The sequence below is a fragment of the Prunus mume genome, linkage group LG5 (assembly GCF_029339155.1).
Source record: "Prunus mume cultivar Tortuosa linkage group LG5, ASM2933915v1, whole genome shotgun sequence".
NCBI lineage: Eukaryota > Viridiplantae > Streptophyta > Magnoliopsida > Rosales > Rosaceae > Prunus > Prunus mume.
In genome coordinates, this window is record NC_142702.1 from 12,744,027 (window position 1) to 12,771,383 (window position 27,357).

A 27,357-nucleotide genomic window follows, 5' to 3' on the forward strand; every position below is an offset into this window, starting at 1 on the left:
GCACTTCTTCATTCACCATTGTCACAGAATTTTCAGTTGCTTCCTTCTAATTCCAGGTTGCTCCTTCATCAAAAACAATATCTCTTGACAATATAAGTTTTCTAGTGGCAGGGTCAAACACTCTATAACCCTTCTCACATGTTGCATATCCAACAAAGACTCCCATTGTGCTTTTGGCATCCAACTTCTGTCTACTTTCTTCTGGTTTATGCACAAAACACACACTGCCAAATACCTTCAAATGAGCAACACCTGGTTTTCTTGTGCTATACGCTTCAAAAGGAGTCTTGTCTCTAAGAGCCTCGGTAGGACACCTGTTCAGAATGTACACTGCAGTGTGTACAGCTTCTGCCCATAAGTAATAAGGCAGCCCCTTCTCATGAAGCATAGCCTTAGTCATCTCCACCACTGTCCTATTCTTCCTTTCTACCACTCCATTCTGCTGGGGTGTGTAAGCCATGGTGAATTGTCTTTGAATTCCTCCATCTTCACACAGTTTATTGAATTCACTAGATGTGAACTCACCCCCTATATCACTTCGAACACATTTCACTTTGTAACTACTCTGGAACTCTACCATAGACTTGAATTTTCGAAAACAATTTAGTGCATCCGACTTGTATCTCAAGAAGTAGACCCAAGTCATCCTTGTAAAATCGTCTATGAGCAGCATAAAATATTTATTACCTGCCAGGGACTCAGTTTGCATTGGTCCACACAAGTCCATGTGTATTAGCTCAAGGGGTGTACTTGCCCTCCATGCTTGGTTCTTAGGAAACCATTCTCTATGTTGTTTCCCAAACTGACAGCCTTCACAGACTCCATCTACAGCTTCCAGATGTGGTAGACCATGCACCATTTCCTTTTCCTTGACCTGGTTTAGCCCTTTTAAATGTAAATGCCCCATTCTCTTGTACCAAATCCAGGTAAAGTGAGACACCAGCTCTTAATGCAACATAGGTATTTGAAGACAAAGACAATGGATAACATCTATTCTTTCTCATTTCCACCTTCATAATAAGGTTTTCCAGTGAAGCATCATCAAAAATACTGCACATATTGCTTCCAAACACCAAATGGTAACCATGTTCATCCATTTGACCCACACTTAACAAGTTCTCTCTCAAACCAGGCAGATACATGACCTCCTTGATAAACTTTGTACCAGAGTTTGTGTCAAGCACTAAAGTGCCCATGGCAGCTATGCTTACAAGCTCCCCTGTTGACATTTGTACCTTGCCTGTGACACTTGGATTTATGTCAATTAACAGCTCCTTGTTCCCAGTCATATGATTACTGCAGCCACTGTCTACATACCATTCTCCATTTGCACTCTTCTCTGAAATTGCACAATTAGCAAAAAACAGATTTCCTCTTACTTCTACTTGACTTGCATTGTTTGCTTTCTGCACTCCTTTGTTTGCAGTACAATCTCTAGCCCAATGTCCAAATCTATCACACTTATAACACTTAGATTGGCCCTTATATCTACATTCCCCAAAATGGAATTTCGAGCAAACTTTGCATTGAGGCTTCACTCCATCTTGATGCATATATTGTGATCCATTTGAGGTCTGTGCAGCACCAGCTTGCTGTGGCTTCTGCCTAGACTCCCATGGTTTGTTATTCGACTTCCAATTTTTCTGAGACTTAGCATAACCAGTTTGAGAACCATTCTTATTCTGCCTTTTTGTTTCAACTGAGACAGAACCAAATGCCTTCTCAGCTATATCCACATTATGCATATCAAACCGCTGCTCTTGACTCTTCAATATTGCAATAACCTCCTGCAATTGAATAGTCTCCAAACTCTTTGTATTTTCAATCACCAAACAGATTGGATCATAGACTCTACTAAGACTGATTAATACCTTTTGAACCAGCCTCTCGTTTGATAACACTTCTCCAAATGTTTTCATTTGATTTATCAACTCATTCAAGCGATTAAGATATGCAGTTAATTGTTCACCTTCACGCATTCTCATATACTCAAATTCTCTTCTAAGGTTATGAAGTTTTACAGATCTGACCTGATCACCACCATGGTACTCACTGTAGAGCGATTCCATGCCATTTTAGTGAGTCGGCATTTGCAATCCGAGGAAAGATCTGGTTAGAAACTGCGATTCTGAATGATGCCCAGAGCCTTTGCGTCCTTCATGAGCACAACAATCATCTCTGCATCAGCTTCTTCTTCCTCCAATGATTCTTTAAGCTTCTTCGTCTTCTTCTTCGAATCAGGGGTTGGAATCCCCTTTTCTACCAGATTCCATAGCCCAAAAGATTTGAAGATCGTCACCATCTTAATCCTCCAGAACTCGTAGTTCTCACCGGAGAAAATCGGAGTTCGAACTTCTGAGCTTCCAGATCCAGCCATATTTTGGTCCGAATCAAACAATTCCTCTTCTCGGATGTTTAGCTGAGCTTCGATTGAGCTCGGTGACCCACAGATTACGCCCAGATCAAGAGACCCAACCTGGCTCTGAGGCCATGTTAGAGTTTTGAATAGGTTGAGAGAGAAGAAAGAATGCAGAGATAAGAGAGAGCTAAGAATGAATCAATTCGTGTGTATTTTTCTATTGCACTGTTCATCAAAATAAAGCCAGCTCTGTGTGAGCTAAAAGGTCATTAGAAAGAATAATGGATTCTCTTACATCACTGAGAATCACAGCCTTACATCCAACATTGCTCTCTATGATTTTTACACGTGGCTATAACCACTTAACATGTCTAATGCCTAACACTTGTCTAATTTAGAGACTAAGTGAATACACCATTTAGCTTAGAGGCCTAATTACATTCTTATCAGCTCACCACTTATATTTCAACATACCGTCCCTGCTGTCGTCAAGGCCTACAACCTTGTATTTCTTTTTGCAACCAGTTTTCTATTCTTCCCTGTCAACACTGAACCTTGCATTGAAACTATGAGTCAGTGACCTTGTACTAAAAACCCTGCTCTTCCTTACCATTCTACTCTTGGAGAATGTCATAAGAACAGCCAATTATAGTGCCCTTGGAACTAGAAGGGCCTTTCATTGTTTCAAAAGTTCCATCTGCAAAATTGTATCTATCACATCCAATTTCTTCCTTAGTTGTTGAAAAGTTAATTGACCATCAGTTCATTCTCCGTTCCAATTCATTCCTTCTCAGATAATACAAAATGTTTCTACAAATGGTGATTATTGCAATCCAAGATGACTAATTTCTGAACCTGGGTCAACAACCTTTAGACGTTTTTCAAACAGGGTAAGTCTCCAAATCCTTAGAATCCAGGATAACTGACACCGTAATTAGCAATTTCCTCTTACAAGAATTAGACTTCACAGGCAAAGGCATTTAACCTTTATTTAAGCAAAACCATATAAAATTGGCCAGCTAATTCATGGAAAAAAATCAACTTAAAGACACATTTTCGCAAAGATAACTAAATTTCAAGATAGAAGCATCACTGTCATACTAGCCAAGAAACCCAAGCTCCTGTTCCACATTGAAATTCTCTAGCTCTAACAACACAGCTTCATCTACTCTAAAAATTAGCATTTTAGTAGCTACGAAGATTTTCATTTCCCAATTAAACACTTTCATCATGTCCTCAGCATCGAATTCTCTTCCATAGCATTTGCGTCTCGATTTCATATGAAAGGCATTTCAGGAAACCAAAAAGGGCAGATAAATAAATCGAAAAAATAGCAACAACAAAAACATGAAATTCAAAGGATATGAAGCTTCGGATAAATTGTTTGTGCCTAATAAATCACGGTCATAAACTGACTGAAGGGACTTCCTCTCGGCCCTAGCACCTACCGTTTCGTTAGGCATTTCGCCTTCCTAAAAACAAAAGAAAAGCTACAAAGGCAGAATCCTCTCGGCCTCGCGACCGTATTACAGGCGAAGCGAAGGCCGTAAAAGACACGGCTGCGAATCTGTGGTTAAATCGCAACGTGGCCTCAGGGTCCCACGCCCCATTTAATGAAGTAATGTCTCTGACTATCGCAGCAAACTCACTAGTCGCAAGAAGCATTTAATGCACGAGAGAAGAGGGGAAGCGACTGAAGTCAAGATTTGGTGATGGAAATCAGAGTGGTTAGGCGCAAACATTCTCACAAGTGTTCTTACAACTTGAGGTCAGATCACCAACCACCAGACCAGGGCATTAAATGCTTTCCCACGGCCAAGGGGGCAGAACCCACGATCAGGGTGATGGCCGAGATTTACCGGGATTTATGGGGATCGCACCACCATGCTTCACGATCCCAAATGCCGATTTGACTACCCACTTGCCTCGATCAGGCTCCACCACGCAGATCTTTTCAGCCTTGATTGTCCCTCCAAGACTCCCCCTATAAATACTAAGCTCAAGACTACATTCAAAGGATTCAAACACCAAACCAAAAGCCTCCCACGGAGCAAATTATATTTTCCTGTAATGTACTTTCATTACCTTTATTTGCTTTCCTAGGAGTAGTGGTAGATTGTAAGGAAGATCCATTCATCAATATATCATATGACCTTTGATGCCGGAGCACCATCTCTGTTATCATCTCATTCACCCCATATATCATACGACCGTTGCTCTTTGAGCAACGCACCGGAGCACCGCCTAAAACCCGCCACCAACACCACCACTAAACGGTCTTGTAGCTCAGGCCGTGAACCTGACGGCCGAGATTAGTTCCTCTCTCGGCCACAATCGTTTGATTAGGAGTCGAACTCGAAACAGGCGCATCATTTAACCATCTTCTACCCAAACCTCATCACCATCTCGACGCACGGTAGGCCGTCTGGCACGCCCGCGCACAACCGCACCGCATCCAAAAGAAGGACGTCACGTGTTAATGCACATCCCCTCAGCCCGGGGCACTAGGCCGTGAGATTTGCTCAGCCAACATAAATACCATTTCAATTTCTTAAAAAACCCATTTCCGGAAATAGAAAAATTGCAAACAAAAAAAGATAAAAGCAATGGAGACGAAGAACTTAGAAACGCAGCAGTTCGATGGCTACCAAGACGTTTTCTTAATGCTATTGAGCATGCCTTTAGAGGCTAGAGTACAAAAGACGATACGGGACATACGGAAGGTCTCGTAGACAGCGCGTGCCGGCCGGAGAAGATGCAGCGGTTTCGGCGCGTGAATGAGTGTTACAGGCGCTTGGAGAGCTTAAAGCACTTCTCCTCGCAGGTCGGGAAGGCTTGGGTCCTTGCAGAGGGCCTTGTACAGATTTCGTCTTAGCTCGTATTTCGCCGCAAGCAACAGGAGATGGTGGTCTCGGATATTGGCATTTTCCTCATAAACTGACATTTCCTCCTTTTTGGTCGAATGCTAGCAAACTCGGATTTTGGTAGGGTTTTAAGCTTGGTCACGGCTTATTGTGAACTGTTTTTTGGCAAAAATTAATTTTGGGACAAACTACAGTAAACCCTAGGGTCATTTATGAGTTCGTACCCGATTTTAGGGACATTTACCCCCTCCGTTAGCCAAACCGTTAGTGAATCATTAAATGCTGACGCTTCCATTTTTTAATGACATGGACCTATAGGTGGACAAAAAAATTAATAAAAAATTATATACTTTTCAAAAATAATTTTAAATCATTAAAATTATTTTAAAATTGAATAATTTAAATACAAAACAAACAAACAAACCCAGAAGAACCCACCACCCTCCCCTTTCACAACCTCCCTCAAGACCCCAATGGCAACCCAAAACAAACAGAAAAAAATTCATCTTCTCCGATATCCCCCTCCCTTCTCAACCGTCATCCTCTCTCTCCTCTTGCCACCTTCTCTGACCCAACCCAACCCACAACATGAATCCTGACTAAATCCCTCACCATCACCAACTACACCCCCAAACCCACACTGCTCCTATGCCAACCTGATAAATTGCTACAGGGTGTGTTGATTCATTATCATGGAATTCTAACGGGCTGTGATTCTGACATTTTTGTTGTCGATGCCCTTATATCAATGTATGCCAAGTGTGGTGATATACTTTCTTCTAGATTTTTATTTGATGGCATGTCAAATAGAACTTGTGTTTCATGGACTGCTATGATTAGTGGGTATGCTAATAAAGGAGATTTGAATGAGGCGCTGAGATTGTTTCATGCTGTTGAGGCCCAAAAAAATCCATGGATTGGGCCCGAGTAATTATCAGCCCAACACGGCACTCCAGTAGGAAAAAGCATAAAGGGAGGTATATGAAGACTCGCCACGTGTGAGTTATAATTCGCGTGCCATGCTAAATAAATTCGTCATGCTAGGGGTGGAGATAAAATATGCCGGCTCTACAAGCCCATGAAAAAAATTAAACATCGCAGTCCTGCCCAAGGGTGATAAACTAAAATATGCCAAGCGACATGCCATGCCAAGCACGAAAGTGTTATCTCACACCCAACCACGCTACAAGCCTAAGTGGGCCCAAGCCACTTAAATGTCCGGGGCTTGCTTGAGTGGGTTGTGGTATGAATGGTAATAAATCAACATGAGGCCCATTGATGGCCCGAGAAATGGAAAGTCTCAGGTTGCTTAGGAGCCTCGAGACTCAGGCCCATTTCTTAGGCCTAAATATGTGGGTAAGCACAAGAAAGAAAAGTAGCCCAAAAGCCCAAACAAAATAGCTTATTAAAGCAACCTAAAAGCCTAATGTTTAACAAAAAAATAGCCCACTTGCTTAAGGGACCCCCTTGGCCCATACAAAATTCCAAGATAATCCATAAACTCAGCCCTTTGCTGGAAAAATGGAAGCCACGTGAAAAGGGTTAGCAAGTTTATTGAATAGAGCTGCTGGGAGGTTCCAGCACAAAGAGGGAGCAAGTTTCAAAGCTAAAACATGCAAGGAACCAAGGGGTATTAGCGTGAAACACTCTTCAAACCAGCATACATATCCCATCTCCTTTTCCCATCAAACTTAGCCATAGAAAAAGAGAAGAAAGCAATAAAAAGGATGGCTGGAAATGGAAGTTTACCATTGAGACAGCTGTGGGAAAAAGGGGCCTTGAGCTTCAAAAACTTTGATATGATAAACAAAGAGGATTTCATCAAAATGGGAAAAGCCAAGGAAAGGGATGAAAAAGGAGGGAAAGGCTTGGCCAAAATGGGTATAAGCCATTAGGGTTTCTTGAAAAATGGTGGTTTCCAGCGGCTATAAATTGAGGCTTCTTCTGCCCAACAACTCCAACCCAACTTCAGGGAGCAAGCTTTCTCTCTAACTTACAAAAACCAGCAAGTCTCGTGCTGTTTATCTTCTTCTCCATTCTTCTCTTCTGGCAGATAGAGCATTTGACAAGCTGCCGGAAGAACTCTGTTCTCCATTTTAGCCAAATCTCTCACGAAACTCCTCCTTCCTCTCCCTAACACTTTCTTGTCTCTCAAAGCAAGCCTAAATTTTCTCTTAGTGCTAAACTCATGTTGATTTTTCTTTCCATGCCACATGTCATTCACGCTGAGCTTAAGAGTTTATCTGTAAGCACAAAGAAACTACTTGTAAGCTATTATTATTTTGGTTGATGAAGGTAACCATAATACTTCCTAAGGATCTGCTGCCCTTTTGAAGTATTTTTGGGGCTTAATTTCCGAACTCAGACAAAGGGGACAATTTCATCAGTCTACTCTTTACGGCAGCCCGGCCCATCTTAGCTGCCAGAAAAAAAAGGTCCCCTACATAAACTGGTGACTCTGCTGGGGATTGGGCCATTATCTTCATCAATGCCTTCAAGAAAGAAGACCAAAAGCAACAACATGACCTCCCAAGACGGGCCAAACCATGGTGACTCAGAATTAAGGCAACATGCCTCATCCAGAGAAGAAGAACGTGCAAGTAAGGGAACTTTCACCCTCACAGACCTTGTTGCAGCCATCCATGCGATAGGAGAAACTCAGAGGGAGATGGCAGGGACAATCAAGGAGCTGAAAAAGTGTTGGTAAGCCAGCGATGATAACGAGAGACACCCACAAGAGGAATCTGCTGCAGCTGGAAAGGGGTTTGAACAAAAGGGACCATTTTTTGTCACCTAAGAAGATGTCGTTGCCATCTTTGGAAAAGGAATTGAGTCGGAGTCAGAAGGACTGGAAATATCTTCCTCAACCACCACACCCATCGAGTTTACTCCAGCAGCCCTATCCTAAAGGCTATGAGGCACCAAACTTTGTTCTCTTTGACGGAAGGAAGGGGAGCCTGAAGGAGCATGTCAACCGCTTCATCAATGCTTTGGGGCCACATGCTGGAGATTATAATCTCCGACTTAGAGAATTTTCGAAGAGCCTTACCGATCGTACTTACACGTGGTATATGACGTTAGCACCAGGCTCTATTCGCTCTTGGGAGGATTTGGCAAGCATGTTCTGTAAGAAGTATTTCCAGCATGAAGAAAGGGTTACCACCACTCAACTCAACAACACTCATAAAAAACATGGCGAGGATCCCGTGGACTTTGTACGCAGATTCCGGGACCTGGCGTTGGATTGCTACGATGAGAAAGATTATCGAGTTTATTTGGAGAATATTGGCATTAGTCAATTTTCTCGGCTGCTGGAAGCTGTAAGGAAGACAAGCATGTCTGTCAAACCATTTAGGAAGCAAACAATTGATGAAGACTCCTTGCCAAAATGAAGGGGAAAAGAGGTAACTGCTGTCATTACATGTTTCGATGATTTGCTCGATGATGATGAATTGTGCCACCTATGGAGGAATGACTAGAAGCCGCCGGAAGCTATGTGGGAACCTTGTGGGAACATGGAGAAGGCATATTGGTGTAAATATTTGAAGCCTTCAAGTTACAACACGCCGTGGCCGCTCGCTGACGGATGGGTGATGACTTAGGCAACGAAGTTTTTGTTTTGGACATGCCAGAAGAATGCTACTCGGGGCTTCATCGAGACAACAGAAACAACTGCTGTGACGTTTCATAATCTTACAAACGCTGAAGCAGGTGTGATGGAACGATATTTAAGTCTGAAACATGAGCCCACAAATGCAGGTCCTCCAAAGAAACCTGAAGTTCAAGTCACTCTTTGACCAACTTGGCTTTGGGCCTCAAGCGAGAGAAGCAGCTGCTGTAGCTCTTATGAACATCTCTGCAGAGTCTGATCCTCATTGCTTCACCGCTCAGCCACAAAGGTCATTTTTGGGAAATGAAAATGCAATCGTCTTTACGAACGAGGACATGGAGGTTCCGTATTCGGACCATAGGAGGCCGCTTTATTTGGAGGGGAAAATCAACGATGTGTTTATAAGAAGAGCCTTGGTAGACATGGGTTTCTCTGTCAATATACTACCTTTGTCTGTGCTTACGGCAGCCGGCATTCCATTATCCAAAATCGTGCAATCTCAAACAAGCATCAGTGGTTTTGGGAATAAGAGTGAGGTCACCGTCGGGTACATGCAAGTAAATTTGAAGGTTGGGCTAATTCGGTCACTTACCAAGTTCTATGTCGTAGATGTGGATGTAGCTTACCATGCTTTGCTCCGAAGGCCATGGCTCAACAAGCATAAGCTTGTGGTCTCTACTTATCATCAATACGTGAAGGGAAGGATTGGGCTGAGACCAGTACACATACCTGGAAATCAAGCACTGTTCAATAAAAATGAAGCTCACTACTTCGAGGCAGAATTTTACACCGAATGCACAGGTGCTGGAAGTTGCCCATTCAAGGATTTCTAGACCTATCTTCCTTCATGGATTGAAATTCGTGATCTAAGCAACGAGGAACTCATCACCATTGTCGATCGAGAAAGAATGAAGCACTCGGAAGTCAACAATCATGCCTACGATCATCCTCAATGCTCGAAAGTAACGCTGCCGATGGGCGCACCGTATATTGCTTATGACGGGATTGGGGGCTTAATCATGTTCTACGAGAAAGCCCAGGGTATGGAGGAGAAGCAATGCAAGCAAACAGCCATAAGGATCCAGATGACAAGGCACCGTGCCTTGTGCTTTCAAGAACTGATGACACCTAGACACATGTAAGATGGGTCAACAGCAGTGAGCCGTTGGAAAGAATTGATTTGAGTGAGGATCCATCTGCCCCAAGGCCCATATCCATCAGCGTTCAAGTGAAGAGAGGGAGGCCTTGGTGTCTTTGCTAAAAGAATTCTGAGATGTGTTCGCTTGGAACTACGAGGAAATGCCCGGCTTAAATCCAAACCTAGTAAGTCATACGTTGAATATCGAGCTTGGTACAAAGCCTGTTATGCAGCCAAGGAGGAATTTTCATCCTGAAATTGAAAAGCAAATCAAGGTGGAAATTGAAAAGTTGTTAGCTGCTGGATTCATCAAGCCAATCAAGCACCCGACGTGGCTAGCAAATATTGTTCCTGTGAAAAAGAAGACCGGAGTAATTAGAATATGCACGGACTACAGAAACCTCAACCGAGCTTGCCCAAAAGATGAATTCCTACTGCCCAACATGGATATCTTGATCGATTCAACCTTGGGTCAGGGCTTGCTATCATTCATGGATGGGTTTAGTGGCTACAACCAGATCAAAATGTTGCCTAAGGATGCTGAGAAGACTGCCTTTCGGACGCCTTATGGTAATTTTTATTACACGGTCATGCCGTTTGGTCTCAAGAATGCTGGCGCAACCTACCAAAGGGCCATGACGGCGGTGTTTCATGACATGATGGGAAAAGAAGCAGAAGACTATGTGGATGATCTTGTAGTGAAGTCCAAAACCAAAGAAAGCCATCAAGAGGTGTTAAGGAGGGTGCTGGAAAGGTGCCGACTGTACGGGCTGAAGATGAATCCAAAGAAGTGCGCGTTTGGAGTTTCATTTGGTAAATTCTTGGGGTTTCAAGTACACCAGCGTGGCATAGATGTGGATCCTGAAAAGACTAGAGCCATCAACTCTCTTGCACTTCTTAGAAGCCCAAAAGAATTGAAAAGCTTTATGGGAAGATTATCATATATTCGGCGTTTCATCCCAGGACTTGCTGCCACGATGAGTGTGTTTACTCCATTGCTCAAGAAGGGCAAGCCGTACGAGTGGAGCAAGAAGTGATAAGAAGCCTATAAGCAACTGCAGCAAATAATCACCAAGCTGCCCTCCATGAGAGCACCCATTTCGGGACTTCCACTCAAGCTTTATTTGGCCGCAACAAACACAGTGGTTGGGGCTTTGCTTGCTCAAGACAATCACAGTGGAGAGGAAAGTCCTATTTATTATGTAAATAGACAGCTAAGAAGAGCTGAAACGAGATACCCAAAGATGAAACTCGTGTGCCTTGCTCTTGTCTATGCTGCGCAGTGCTTGTGGCATTACTTCCTTGCTCACAAGCTACAGCTCATAGTAAAGTCCGACCCCGTAAGATATTTGCTCACAAGGCCGGTGTTATCTGGACATCTTGCACATTGGTTGCTCCAACTCTCCGAATTCAATATCACATGCACCACTCCAAAGGCCATCAAAGGACAAGCTGTGATTGACATGCTGGCTCTATTTCCTGAAGTTGAAGAATCAACTATCTCCAAGGAAGTTCTGGGGGAGCTACCGGAAATAGTTGCTGTCATCATGGAGGAGGAACCATGGACCCTTTATTTTGATGGGTCTTCTACATCAAAGGGTGGAGGAGCAGGTGTAGTGCTCATTAATCCCGAGGGGCAAGCTACAGCCCTCTTGTTCAAGCTGAATTTTCCATGCACAAATAATACGGCGGAGTATGAGGCTTTCATGATAGGGATGTCTACAACAAAGGAGATGAGTGTGGAAAGGATTAAAATTATTGGGGACTCAAACCTGGTACTGAGTCAGTTGCAAGGAAATTTCACTGTGAAGGAGCCAACATTGGCGCCAGATCGTCTGACTCTTGAAAGGCTTGTTCGCTCTTTCAAACAAGTTGTGTTAGAACATATTCCGGGGGTTACTAATAGATATGCTGATGTGTTGGCCACTTTGGTATCGAAGCTCTCGTTCGTTGAAGAACAACCTAACATTGCCGTGATCAAGAAGGACATGCCAGTAATCGAAGCAATGGCTCAAGAGGAGCAGCTGGAAGAGGATGATTGGAGGAAGCCTGTGAAAGAAAAATAGGCAAGGGAAGTGACATCAAGGAATTGAAGGATTATGTGATCATTTTCGGAGAGCTGTACAAATGCCTTCCAGGAGGTATTTTGACCCGCTGCATAGGGACAACAGAAGCACGAGTAAAGCTCTAAGAGGTACATGAGGTCACTTGCACTTTGGGATAATCGGCATTGTTTGCAGTAAGGGTTATTATTGGCCATAAATAAGGAAACAATTGTCCCAAGTGTGCAACAATACCCTCCACCGAAGAATCATTCACCGTCTCCTTTGCGGAAGATTGGAGGGCTCCATACTTGACATCCTTCATCAACGGAGTTTTGCCAACCAATCCCAAACATGCTCGCAAGCTCAAAAAGACAATGAGAAGGTACTTCGTAGATGGGTCGACTCTCTACCGCAAAGGATTCAATGGTGAGCCATTAAAATGCTTAGGAGAATCAGAGGCACAACAAGTCATGCAAGAAATTCATGCCGGAGAATGTGGTGAGCACCAAGGAAGGAAAAAGCTTCACCGGCAGCTGCTGAGTGTTGGGTATTATTGGCCTACTATGAAGAATGATGCATACAACTTCGTGAAGAAGTGCCACACATGCCAAGTTCATGCCAATCTAAGTCACAAGCCTCCCACGTTGCTGCAGGACATGCGCACTCCTTGGCCCTTTCACACTTGGGGGCTTGACTTGATCGAGACTATTCATCCACCATCCGATGAGGCGGTTCCCCTTCGAAAAGCCACGGGGGCTGCCATCACAAATTTCATCCGTGAATACATTGTGTGCAGATTTGGGATCCCATATAAGATTGCCACCGATAATGCCACCCCATTTGTCAATAAGCAAGTAAGCTCTACGCTTAGTGGCTATGGTGTTAAGCATCGTTGCTCCAAGCCCTATTACCCACAAGGAAATGGTCAAGCGGAGGCCAAAAACAAGACGTTATTGAGGATCCTAAGCAAAATGGTCCATGAGTATGAAGAAGGTTGGAGTGTCCATTTGTCGGATGCTTTATAGGCTTACCGCATCTCTTCAAGAAGTGCCACAGGTTTCTCGCCTTATTCACTTATGTATGGGTCCGATGCCATTTCACCGATAGAGATTACCATTCCTACTGCCAGAGTATCAGCTGTTAACGACCTTGAATGGGGTGAAAAGTCATGCTCGGATTGGCGCCTGCTGGATCTCGAAGCTTTGGATGAACAAAGAACGGAAGCCGAAAGGAGGACGACATTGTACCACAAAACTATAGCCCAAGCTTACAACAGGACAGTCAAGCCTCGATCCTTCAAGCCAGGAGACCTTGTGCTAAAAGTCGTGGAGCATGTAAGAAGACAAGTGTCGGGACCTTCCAAGTTTGCCTTGCAATGGGAAGGCCCATTCGTAGTCAAAGAGGTTTATAGCAGTGGCTATTATCGCTTGGTCTCTATCAAAGAAGGCACGCTGACGGATCCCATCAATGGGAAGTGGCTCAAGCCCTACTATTGCTAAGTGAATTTTATGCCCAGTACTTTTATTATCGTATTTTTCCTCTGTTTTTTTTATATAAAAAAAGAACTCCTTCTGTCTTGTTTTCATATTTTGAAAAGACACTTTTGTATGATGCGCCATCATGGTAGCAAGGGCTTTGCAATGAGAATGAAGAAATATTTTGAAAAAAATAATATATAGTGTCTCTAAAGCTTTACTATTACTTTGCATATTTCAAATATCCTAAAAAAAAAAAAAAAAAAAAGAAGACAGAACAAAACAAAACATGCTACTTAGCAGTAAAACATGCCGGGCAAAGTCGCTTAGATGGATTCGCGAACCATCAACAAGCATCATGCTTAAGCAAAAAATGGCATAAGGCATGAAAAGCCAATCTATTGCAAAGGAGCACATAATTTCGAGGTGGTGGAACAACATAATGCGCACAACACCTGGAAGTTTTATAAAGCCTGGGTAAAAATCATGCACATATTACCTTGACCTTTTAGGCAAGGCGAGAAGCTATTTTTTTAAAGCCTAGAATCTAGATAAACCACGCAAAAGAAACTTTCGAAATTTTGCTCCTGTCAAAATTTCGGCCGCATATACCTTGTTTTCAATGATACCCAACTTGTCAGAAAATCTCAAGCGGATTCACAGAAACAATTTATGTCCAACCAAGCAATATATATATATAGCATGCAGGTTACGACGTGTCTCGAAGCATCCGGAAAATAATACAAATTCCAGCGGTTCAATACTACATCACAAAGTCATAGTTGTTGGAACACTGATAAGAAAATACATAGCCACGACAAGAGGAAATAAAACTGCACATGCTGAAAAGTGATATGTCCTGCGGGTATTGGCAAACCGTGTTTGGAGAATGCGCATGCTTCGACGCTTCGGGATCACGAGAGCTTCCTTGCCTTTGCCTTTATTTTGGGAAGTACCTGTAAAGAAGAAAATATGTATATAAAGGGGGGAAGAGTTGGGAAGCAGTTTGAAAACAAAGTTTTAAAAAAAAAATAATAAATTTATATATGACGAGAAAGGACAAAACTTACTGTGGGGAGATGAAGCTTCCGACACCTTGTTAACCTCCTTGCTGCTGCCGAAGCCATAGGCTGCTGCAATAAAGGCCCTGGGAGGGCACCCGTTTTTGAGCTAAGAGGGCCACTCGCTATCACCTTGGGAATGAACTTTTAGGTTCATCGCCAGTTCGCTTCTTCCTTTGAGCACTTCTGCTCTTCTCTCTCTTTCGCCATACAGCTGTGCTTCTTCCAACACTATGAGAGCTCCACTTTTGGAAAAATCACCAACAACCGCTCCATTTTTGGAAATGAATGGCAGATTTCGTTTCTCACCCAAGGAGATGGCCTTCTCTTCCGATACCAAGCAAGCATGATGGATGATGGTAGGAGTTAACATATCACAATGGGCAGAGTGGAATCGGCTAAATGAGGCGAAGCAGTGATTCCAATAACTTTGGTAGGCCTTCGAGAGACCACCAACACGTTCTGGTAAGCGAGCAAGAGCGAGAGGTCTGCCATCTCCCGCACGCTGTTCCCAGTCCAAAAAGCTTGTGTAATGCCAAAGAATCTCCATGGTGGGACAAGAAGGCACGCCGTCAAATCTGTCGTCTAACTCGATAAGGAGAATAATGCACGAAACCTCGAGTGATCATCACCAAGCGTGAGCAAAGGAAGGCATGCAGCGCTAACAGCGCCCTTCTACGAGTGGACAACCTTGCGCTGAGATGACCATGGCCTCGATCAAAACATCGTAACCAGCATAAAGGGGTATACCGCTAAATCCCTATGATGAAACACAGTAGGGACAGAAGATGAGTTTCTCAACATCGCCCAACAACTCTAAATTTTTTGACCCTTCCTTTGCAGTCAACGGGACCATCTACAGATCAAAGGAAGACTATCCGGCACGTAGGAACCCACGTCTGAAGCACCAAGTGACCTAGGCTTTGGATAGGGGAGTGGAGATACCTCTATTCCTTTAAAGTACTCCCATAAGAAGATCTGCAGAAAATGGGAATTTGCAAAAGTCTCCACAGCCATAGTTCCAGTCGCCCTTTCTCAAGAAATTGAATCTGGTCGAGCAAGAGATATAGGTGCCCCAAGAACATGGGGGCTAAAGGAATCATGCTACCCCGTGCTATCGCCAAGGCCAACAGAAACACTCTCTCGTGCAAGCAGTCTTGGGAGAAATCACAAAAGAAGAATCTCCCGAGCCATAATGATACAAACGCAGCAAGGTGACACGGCTCATCTTGGTTACTGTCCCCAAAAAACTGAATCCAATTACTGAATCTTAGAGAAGTACTAGGAGAGGTTGGGGAACCCTTCCGTAAGGCTGCAAGCTTTAGCTCGTCCTCTGGAGTTAACACAATATGGAAGGGATCATGGCTGCCGCAAAGTAGGAGGTGGAAAATGTTAGCTACGTCCTCAAGAGTGGGGGTAAACTCTCCCCATGAACAAATGAAAGTGTGTGTCTTGATGCTCCACCTCCTAACCACGTGTCGAAGCATCTTGGCTTCAATGTGGATGTCACAAGCCTTAGAAACAAAGATGGCATCCAGCACCCCTGCCTATCTTAGAATATCACAGGTAGACGGGTCCCTCAACTCATGGGCAACCCACTCACCAACCCTTGCTGGTGCTGCATGGATCTTGAAAAAACAAGGGACCGCCAAAAATAGACCTCTCTCTATGCAGCACCTTGATATGGATGCGGGATTAATTCGAGTAGCTTCACGGCTCTCCATCAATGATTATATCTTCATCAGCGCTCTTAAGCAAAGGAAGTGGCCTCCCTCTTTTCAACCTATCATCTATGGAATAGAGATGATCCCTAAGGATGGATGACGGATTAGTGGTTGTCATGATGACTCTTGGCGGAACGATAAATACCTGCACATAGAAAGAAAAAAAAAAGCAAGATAGACACGTATCAAGCACGGTAAGTTGAGGTCATCCAAGCGAACATACAATTTAAAATTCAAGCTCATAACAAGCAAAAGTCTTACTCTGTGATCAACAAGCACGACAAGCAAGTCCTTTTTCAAAGAAATAAAGAATAATAAAAAAATTTGCAATCAGGAAGCACAAAACATGCGCTCTGTCAATTTCTATTCTCCGCACACAACACACATAAAAATCCATGATTGATCGGGCACGTGGTCTCAAGGAAAGTAAGCCTAAGCCAAGCACCAGTCTACACCTATTCTAAAATACCCAGAGTTGGCAGAGTTATTTACCAAAAATCTAAGTTAGAGGACTGAAGGGTTTGAAAGTTCCAGCAGCAGAAATGTCAAGGGTTTCCGACTTTGATCACCTATGCCTCAAACGATATACCGCAGTAAATAAACAAAGGAGAAAGCACATCATGCCAAGAATCGCCTTTTCGTATATAAAAAGAGAATCTGTATAAGATAAGAGTAAAGGAAAAGAAAAGGGGAGAAACCTAAGCCAACGGTTTCCTCCCACGAAAAATGCGTACCTTTCCAGCCCTAACAAATAAAAAGGAAGGGAATCTCAGAAGATTGGTGCGGACACTTCCTTGCTAGCACCCACGCTATAAGCATCCACGTTACTGCAAAAACAAAATAGGTCAAAAGAGGGTTTGGTGCTTGACTGCCAAAAGAGGGGAAATACCCATGGGTGTGAGGAACCCAACCAAATTCAAGGGGAAACAAGAGGAAAGGCATACCTCATTAAAAATCCCAAGGGATGGCCTTGAATACACCCCGAAGGGAAGAAAAATCGGGGATTTGAAGGAGAAACCAGCGAAAGGAAACCCTTCTAGCAGAACGAACGGACTCTTTTTGAATGAAGACGGGACGAGTGGTCGAGTTCGACTTGGGTCTTCTTCTCAGCGGCTGGAGGTGAATAATTTCAGCCTGATTTCACTCTTTCACTAGGTTTGAATTCTAGGAGGAGCAAAGGAAAACGAAGGGAGCAGAGCTAGAGGGAAGTTTTGTCTGGAGCGTGAAAAGAGAAAGAAATTGAAGAAGTTGGTGTCTGGTGCAAGAAAAGAGAAAGAAAAGGGAAGAAAATAATAAAATAAGAAGAAGAAGGCAGTTGGTGTTGGGAAACCGCAAGTAATTGGTGGGGTTAATCATGACACGCCGTCATTTTGCACACAGGAAGAAGAGGAGTTCTCTGTGAATACAAATTTGATTTTTTGGGTTGGGTTTAATTATTCGGCCCATTCCAGCACCTGTTCATGTCCCTTATAATTAAGAGGGCTAATGTTGAGGCCCAAAAAAATCCATGGATTAGGCCCGAGTAATTATCAGCCCAATATGGCACTCCAGTAGGAAAAAGTGTAAAGGGAGGTATATGAAGACTCGCCACGTGTGAGTTATAATTCGAGTGCCATGCTAAATAAATTCGCTATGCTAGGGGTGGAGATAAAATATGCCGGCTCTACAAGCCCATGAAAAAAATTAAACATCGCAGTCCTGCCCAAGGATGATAAACTAAAATATGCCAAGCGACATGCCATGCCAAGCACGAAAGTGTTATCTCACACCCAACCACGCTACAAGCCTAAGTGGGCCCAAGCCACTTAAATGCCCCGGGCTTGCTTGAGTGGGTTGTGGTATGGATGATAATAAATCAACATGAGGCCCATTGATGGGCCGAGAAATGGAAGGTCTCGGGTTGCTTGGGAGCCTCTAGACTCAGGCCCATTTCTTAGGCCCAAATATGTAGGTAAGCACAAGAAAGAAAAGTAGCCCAAAAGCCCAAGCAAAATAGCCTATTAAAGCAACCTAAAAGCCCAATGTTTAACAAAAAAATAGCCTACTTGCTTAAAGGACCCCCTTGGCCCATACAAAATTCCAAGATAATCCATACAAGCCTCAGCCCTTTGCTGGAAAAATGGAAGCCACGTGAAAAGGGTCAGCAAGTTTATTGAATAGAGCTTGCTGTGAGGTTCCAGCACAAAGAGGGAGCAAGTTTCAAAGCTAAAACATGCAAGGAACCAAGGGGTATTAGCGCGAAACACTCTTCAAACCAGCTTACATATCCCAGCTCCTTTTCCCATCAGACTTAACCATAGAAAAAGGGAAGAATGCAATAAAAAGGATGGCTAGAAATGGAAGTTTACCATTGAGGCAGCTGCGGGAAAAAGGGGCCTTGAGCTTCAAAAACTCTGATCTGATAAACAAAGAGGATTTCATCAAAATGGGAAAGGCCAAGGAAATGGATGAAAAAAGAGGGAAAGGCTTGGCCAAAATGGGTATAAGCCATTAGGGTTTCTTGAAAAATGGTGGTTTCCAACGGCTATAAATTGAGGCTTCTCCTACCCAACAACTCTAACCCAGCTTCAGGGAGCAAGCTTTCTCTCTAACTTACAAAAACCAGCAAGTCTTGTGCACTGTTCATCTTCTTCTCCATTCTTCTCTTCTAGCAGACAGAGCATCTGTCAAGCTGTTGGAAGAACTTTGTTCTCCATTTTAGCCAAATCTCTCACGAAACTCCTCCTTCCTCTCCCTAACACTTTCTTTTCTCTCAAAGCAAGCCTAAATTTTCTCTTAGTGCTAAACTCATGTTGATTTTGCTTTCCATGCCATATGCCATTCACGCTGAGCTTAAGAGTTTATCTGTAAGCACAAAGAAACTACCTGTAAGCTATTATTATTTTGGTTGATGAAGGTAACCATAATACTTCCTAAGGATCTGCTGCCCTTTCGAAGTATTTTTGGGGCTTAATTTCCAAACTCAGGCAAAGGGGACAATTTCATCAGGCTACTCTTTACGGCAACCCGACCCATCTTAGCTGCCAGAAGAAAAAGTCCCTTACACATGCTATGGAAGTAGCTAGTGAGAAACCTGATTTGGTTACTGTGCTTTCTCTAGTTTCATGTTGCAGCCAAATAAGAGCTCTTGAGCTAGGAAAATGGATTCATAACTAAACATACCCAACAAGGAAAATCATAATAAAATAAAAAAATTGATCTGGTTATTTTAATTCAACCAAAATTCAAGCAATCATTCTAGTTTTGGTTCCAGAAAGAAAGAAAGAATTGGGTTTAAAGAGTGAGAAAGAGAGGGAGAGAGAGGAACTGACCCTGTAGCATCTGGATCTGTCCCATCGCTTTTGAATCCTCGAATTTCAGTGAGAAAGGGGAAAAAAGGTTCGAAGGCGAAACCGAGACATTGGTCAGTTTCATCTCCTTCAAATTCCACGAACTCTTCTTCGAAAAGGGTAATTTTCTCACCATCTAAATAGAACCCCGATAAGAAGCACCATCCGAAACCCAGATCAAAATCTCGATCAATTTCTTCTCCATTTGGTTCTTAAAAGTCTTCGATAAATTACTCTCACACAAAGAGTAAAGAAAATGGGGTAAGTGAAGGAGGAAGAGAAGGTTTGCAGAGAGGTTGAGAAAATTGTGAAGTCTGTTGGAGACGAAGAAGATGGGTTTTCTTTTTTTCTTTTTTTTTTTTGGTTGTGGGTTTTTAGATTTTTTTTAAAATGTTTTCTCTTTTATTTCATTAATTTTATTTCTTATGTGGAGTCTATCTCAGTTAAAAAACGGGTCCCAAAAATGCCACATCAGCATTTAACAGATTAACTAAAGGTTTGGCTAACGGAGGGGGCAATTTGTAGGTTTTCCGTGATGTTGAGTATGTAATGGTAAATGTCCCTAAAATCGGGTATGAACTCGTAAATGACCCTATAGGTTGGGAGATTTATTGTAGTTTGTCCTTAATTTTAAAAAGGGAGCAATGTCGTGCTCGTGTGGGTCCATTTGGTTCGATGATTGAATTGCTTGGGAATAAATTTCCATATCTAATCCTACAATATGGGAATGGAGATATTCATTCCCATGTTTGGGAACTCTGGGAAATGAGAACTAGGAATAGGAAATGCAATTATCTCCAATTCCCATGTTTGGTTTGGGGGAGCGGATCCACTGTCCCTATTATAAATTTTCGACATCTTTCTTCTCGCATAATAGAATCTAAAACTATTAACTCATCTTAAAATAATAATAATAAATAATATTCTCCCGAGCAGCCGAACCAAAACCCAATCCGCCACCCCCCGCCCCTTCTCTCTCTCGCCAAATATGTGAAAGAATTTCACGGTGTGGTGTAGCAAACTAGATCTGATCTTGTTCAAAGATGTTGGAGACACCACAGTCGTTTGCTTTTTCTTCCTTTATTGGATCTAGAAGTTTGTTCAGTCCGTGAGAGGAAATTAAAAGTCAAATCTGCTACAAAATAAGAGCAAAAGGGGTGTGGGGAGGATGGCAAGATGATAACCAAAAAGCGTTTAAAAATGATAACAATCCATGTCAAAGAGACAATTTCAACATGACCTACCCAAATCCCCACCTTTTTTTTCCTTCTTGTCTTTAAATTTTTCTTGGCCTCCAAACTTATCCAACTCTAATTTTCATCTCCATTAGGTTATGAAATCATCTTCCAAATTTCTCTTGCTAAATGAAATAAACATACAGAAAAAAAAAGGCAAGAAAATGTGCATATATGAAAAGGCTCGCTCGCATAGTCCTGGTATTCAAGGTTTTTAAATTTTTAAAAATTCAAGATAATGATCCTTGAAGTTTGCGAAATTATCACATTTGGTCCTTTATATTTTTTTTTTGACATTATTGATTCTTTATGTTACACTTTACACATCAAAATTGTTCTGCTGTGAGATTGCATCAAAACTTCTATTGGATTGATCACATGACATGTGTGTGGAGCCCACATATTCATGCCATGTGGATTTGAAAAATGCTTAAGAAAATAAAATTCATAAAAAATAGAAAACTAAATTTAAACCTTAAAAAAAACCTCTCTCTCTCTCTCTCTCTTTCTCTCTACGTGACAGGAGCATCTTCCACGAATAACACCACCATGATTATGGCCCTATCAATCACGTGATTTCCTCCTAATAAATGGTTATTGTATGATATGATGGTTGTAATATTTTCCTAATGTAGTTCTTTACCCCCTAAACCAAAATCAACCTTCGCAACCCACCTTCCCCTCAAGAAAAACTTCCCTGCACAGGGATATCAAGGTAAGCTTTCCACATCAGTATACTTAGCAAATTTAAAAGTGACACAAGTCACCCCTTTAAGACTTTGAAAAAAAATAAAAATTCACCTATGCCGCCCCTTCTCCATGTCCTCCTCCCCTGCAACTCAAACCCCTCCCATTCTCTCTCTTTTCACCCGCTCTTTCTCTCCCCTTGCTACTCAAATCATCTCTTTTTAAAATGTATTTTTTGTTATTCACACATCCAAGCCATTTCTCTTTCCAACTACAACCTCTATTCCCCACCATAGTTGCCCGTGACAGTCGGCGCAATCGTAAAAGTCAGCACCCCATCCTCCATTCTCCATCCTTTGCATCCCTCTCCCTCTCCTACATCGTCGTCGGCCTTTAGATCTGAGGTGGTTGGCCCGCGACCTTCCCCTTTAGATCTGAGGTGGCTAGCCCACGATCTTGCCTCCATTGTTACCGGCAATAAGAGAGAGATAAAAGGAAGGAGATACAGGAGGTAGAGCACTGGTGAGATAAGAGAGGAAAATAGGGAGAGATAAGAGAGAAAAAGTGATGATTTGAAGTAGCAAGGGGAGAGAGAGAGCATGTGAGAAGAGAGAGAATGGGAGGGGTTTGAGTTGTAGGGGAGGAGGACATAGAGGAAGGGGCAGAGGTGAATTTTTTTCCTTCAAAGTCTTAAAGGGGTGACAAATATCACTTTTTAATTTGCTAGGGATGCTGATGTGGAAAGCTTACCCTTGAACCAAATGGGACCTTATATTATTATCATATATAGTTTCCTAAAATTAAAAAAATCCGCTTAACGAAATAGAAGAAATGTTAGCTGATGTAAAACAGATGGCGAAGCAATTGAAGAAGAGCTGAGCGATGCGCGTGCAAAGGCAAATCGGGTAAGCTACAGATTTGGGCTCCAAGCTCAGAATTGGGCCCATGACCCGTCGATTCGAAGAGAACGGCGTCACGAGTAAAACTTATCACTTTGCCATGATATATGGGCTTTTCAGGCATCCAAGATTATATAGTAGCCCGAAATTCAGTTTTAAAGTATTTAAAGTTTTTGAAAACTTTGTTATTTTCCTATTTTAATTCCTTTGTTATTCATAGGGTTTCTAGGAGTATTTAAACATACTTTACCCGTGGTTAGGGTTATGTTTTTACTTTCAGTTTATCAAATAAATCTAAGGTTCTCTCATATTTCCTGGTGGATTCCAGAGTTATATGTTTTAGGCTAAGGTTTTAGCCGATCAATTGTCACGTTGCGTCAATTGGCATTAGAGCAGGTATGGCCGCTCGGTGAACAACCAAGATGAAGGTGATAGGACTGGAGGCATATGGGAAGTTGTAACTCGTGCTGAGTTTGAGACTCTCTTTGTGGCAGTGGAAGAGGTTCGGCGGTTAATTGTTAGGCATGAGAAATCAAAACCCTCCACTTCGTCTAATGGAGGTGCCCGCATACAACGTCCTATTGTTGAGAGTGATGACGAGTCTAAAGAAGAACTATAGGAACCACCCCCGATCGCACCTAATCAAAATAATCGTAACCAATACATGGACGATTTTCGAATTAAGGCTAATATTCCATACTTTATTGGCCACCTACAAATTGAAGACTTTCTTGACTGGTTGGTAGAGGTAGAGCGTTTCTTCAAAATTATGGAGGTTCCAGTGACAAAGATGGTGAAGATGGTTGCCTTTCGTCTGAAAGGTAATGCAGTTGTATGGTAGGACCAGCTTCAAAAATCACGGCAGGGGCAGGGTAAGCAATGTAGACTTGGCGCCATATGAAGCAACTTATGATGGGGAGATTCCTACTACCAATTATGAGCAGTACCTATATTGGCTCTACCATAATTGCCACCAAGGCAATCAGACCGTTTCTAAGTATACGATGAATTTTTACGTTTGGTTGAGCGCAATAATTTGGAGGAAACAGATGGTCAGATGGTCGCTAGGTATATCACTGGGTTGAGAAGTTTTTTGTAGGAGAAAATTGAGCTTCAGACTTTATGGACGGTTCATGAGGCACATAATATGGCATTGATGGCTGAACTACTAGAGAAAGATAAGCATATTGGAGCACTAGTGGTATCAAGAAGAGCAGTTATGAATCCTCTACTCCATCCATGGAGAAAAATAAGGGTGTGCAGTAGGTTTCTGGGGAGAGTGATAAGAATGATAAACAAAGAATTTTACCCCACGCGACAAAGGTTGTAACAGAAATTGGGGAAGAGATCGCAACAAGAGGAGCAATCCGTATGCTAGGCCGACGAATGATATTTGTTACAGGTGTTCCAAATGAGGCATCACTCCAATGGGTGCCCAACTTGTAACAAACAGGTCAATCTAGCTTAGACGATTGAAGACAGAGACGAGGAAGGTAATTTTAATGCAGATTATGAAGGAACAGAATTTACAGATGAGGATGGGGATGAGATGGTGAATTTAGTGTTGCAGAGACTCCTCCTATCCCCAAAACAGGAGGCGGGCAATGCAACAGGATTTTCCGTTCACTTTGCACCATTGACAATAGAGTGTGCAGTGTGATTATGGATAGTGGCAATTGTGAATCTTGTGTCAAAGAAATTGGTCGATTATTTACAGCTCCCAACACAGAAGCATGAGTCTCTGTATGCATTAAGGTGGGTAAAGAAAGGACATGTAGTTCAGGCGACAGATGTATGCAAAGTTCCCATCTTTATTGGCAAGCATTATAAATAGAAAGTTTCATGTGACGTGATCGATATGGATGCTAGTCATGTATTACTAGGGTGTCCTTGGCAGTATGATATAGATGCTACAAATAAAGTCTGTGATAATGTGTATTTGTTCAATTGGGGTTCCCACAAGATTGCTATGGCTCTTGTTAGTGAATCTAGAAAATTTGAGAACCCAAAGAACTTGAGTTTTCCAATGATATCGAACAGTGAGCAAGAGTTTGAGGAAGATATTAAAGAAGTTGATGTCGTGTACCCTGTGCATGTGAAGGGGTTGTAGGTTGCCTTGCTAGAGGGTGTGTTTTGCCCTAGAGAGGTAAATAAAATTTTAATTGATTTTCAGGAGTTGATTTCTTATGATTTACGTAATGAGCTAGCACCCATGAGAGATATACAGGATCAAATTGATTTGGTACTTGGAGCTAGTCTTCCCAATTTACCCCACTATCGTATGAGCCCTAAGGAGAATGAGATTCTCATATAGAAGATAGAAGATTTGTTGCAAAAGGGGTTTATTCGAAAGAGTATAAATCCATGTGCAGTTCCAATATTGTTGGTACCGAAGAAGGACAGTACATGGTGCATTTGTGTTGATAGCCGTGCAATCAACAAAATCACCATCAAGTACAGATTTCCAATTCCACGCTTGGAGTTCATGTTGGATGTTTTGGAGGGCTCTAAAGTGTTTACCAAAATTGATTTGAGGAGTGGGTATCACCAGATTCGGATTGAACCTAGAGATGAGTGGAAGATAGCTTTTAAGAGCAAGGATGGATTGTATGAATGGTTGGTGATGACGTTTGGGTTGTTAAATGCACCGAGCACATTTATGAGACTTATGAATCAGGTTTTGCATCCCTTTATTGGTTCATTTGTTGTAGTTTATTTTGATGACATTCTGATTTACAGCAAAATCAAGAAGGAGCATATGATACATTTAAAGGAAGCTTTGAAGGTTCTGCAAGAAAAAAGCTGTTTATTACTAGTGTACTTTTGTCACGAACAAGTTACTTTTTCTGGGTTATGTTGTTAGTGCATATGGTATCCACGTGGATGAAGATAAGGTGCGAGCCATTCAGGAGTGGCCTACCCCGAAAACAGCTAGTGATGTGAGGAGTTTCCATGGCCTTGCAACCTTTTACAGGTGCTTTGTTCCCCACTTCAGTACCCTGACCGCACCAATTACTAAGTGCCTAAAGCATGGAAAATTTAATTGGGGTAAAGAGTAAGACCGAAGCTTTGCCCTTATTAAAGAAAAGTTGAGCACATCACCAGTTCTAGCCTTTCCCAACTTTGAGAAGATATTCAAGGTCGGATGTGATGCGAGTGGAGTGGGTGTAGGAGTTGTTTTGCCTCAAGAGAAGAGACCGGTTGCATTTTTCTTAGAAAAACTCAGTGAAGCACGCCAAAAATGTAGCACTTATGACTAGGAGTTTTATGCAATGGTTCGAGCCTTGAAATAGTGGGAATGTTATCTGGTGCAGCAGGAGTTTATGCTTTACACTGACCACCAAGCCTTGAAATTTATCAACAGCCAGAAGAGTGTGAACAAGATGCATGTTAGGTGGGCTACTTTTCTGTAGAAGTTTCCATTTGTTATTAAACATAAATCTGGAGTTCTTAACCGTGTAGCAGATGCACTGAGTCATCAAGCAACTTTGCTTGTTTCTTTGGCTCAAGAAGTTGTGGGCTTCGAATTTCTAAAGGAATTGTATGAGACTGATGAGGATTTTCATGAAATTTAGGCTAAGCTTGGGTATAATCAGCCGATGACATATTGTCATGTTAATGACAGGTATTTATTTAATGGCAACCGATTATGCATTCCTATTTCTTCTTTAAGGGAGAAACTAATTCGGGATTTGCATGGGAGTGGGCTGAGTGGCCATCTAGACTGTGATAAAACCATTGCCAATATGGAGGAGCATTATTGTTTGCCACACTTGAAGTGAGATGTCAACACCATTGTGCGTAAGTGCCATAGTTGTCAAGTATCTAAAGGACAGTCCCAAAATATTGGTCTTTATATGCCTCTCCTTATTCTTGATGATATTTGGCAAGACTTGTCTATGGATTTTGTTATGGGACTCTCTCATACACAACGAGGAGTCGATTATGTTTTTGTTTTTATTGCTTGCAAGAAGACTGCGGACACTTCCAACATAGCCAAATTTTTTTTCAGGGAGGTTGTGCGGTTGCATGGTGTTTCTAAATCTATTACATCAAATCGTGACACTAAATTCTTTAGCCACTTTTGGATAACCTTATGGAGGATGTTTGGTATGGACTTGAATCATAGTAGCACCACTCATCTGTAGAGAGATGGTTAGACTAAGGTCACCAACAAAACCCTGAGAAATATGGTTAGGAGCATTTGCGGAGACAGGCCGAAGTTATGGGATGTTGCATTGCCATAGGTGCAGTTCATTTACAACAGTGTTGTTCATTCTTCAACGGGAAAAATCACCCTTTGCCATTGTTTACACTTCGGTGCCTAGGCATGTGGTTGACCTAGTCAAGCTTCCAAGAGCCTAGAAGACTAGTGTAGCTGCTGAAAATATGGCTGAACAGGTTCAGACTGAGAGGGAAGAAGTGAAGGACAAGCTAGAGATGACCAATGCTAAATTTAAGGTCGTTGCTGACAAGCGCCGCCATGTGAAGTTGTTTGTAGGAAGGAGACTCTGTGATAGTTTACTTGAGGAGAGAACGTTTCCCAGTTGGTATCTACAGCAAACTGAAACCTTAGAAGTATGGCCCTTACAAAGTTCTGAAAAAAAATAAATGACAATGCCTATGTCGTCAACCTTCCTTCTTCTATAGGCAGATCGAGCACTTTCAATGTTGCGGATCTACATGAGTTCCATGATAATGAGTCAATTTATCCTGATGATAACTCGAGGTTCTAGTTTTTCGGAAGTGAAAAGGACTGATGTAGAACAAATGGCTAAAGCAATTGAAGAGGAGCTGAAGCAACACTTGCGTAAAGGCAAATCGGGTAAGCAGCATATTTGGGCTTCGAACTCAGAATTGGGCTCATTACCCGTTGATTCGAAGAGAACAGTATCACGAGTTAAACTCATCACTTTTCCATGACGTATGAG

At 42.3% G+C, this 27,357-nt stretch overlaps 1 protein-coding gene across 1 annotated transcript in view; it reads right to left on the reverse strand.

Moving 5' to 3' along the window:
* The window catches only part of LOC148916964 (small ribosomal subunit protein uS14m-like), a 55,930-nt gene that overhangs the window by 3,375 nt on the left and 25,198 nt on the right, over positions 1–27,357 (reverse strand). The window lies entirely within an intron of this gene.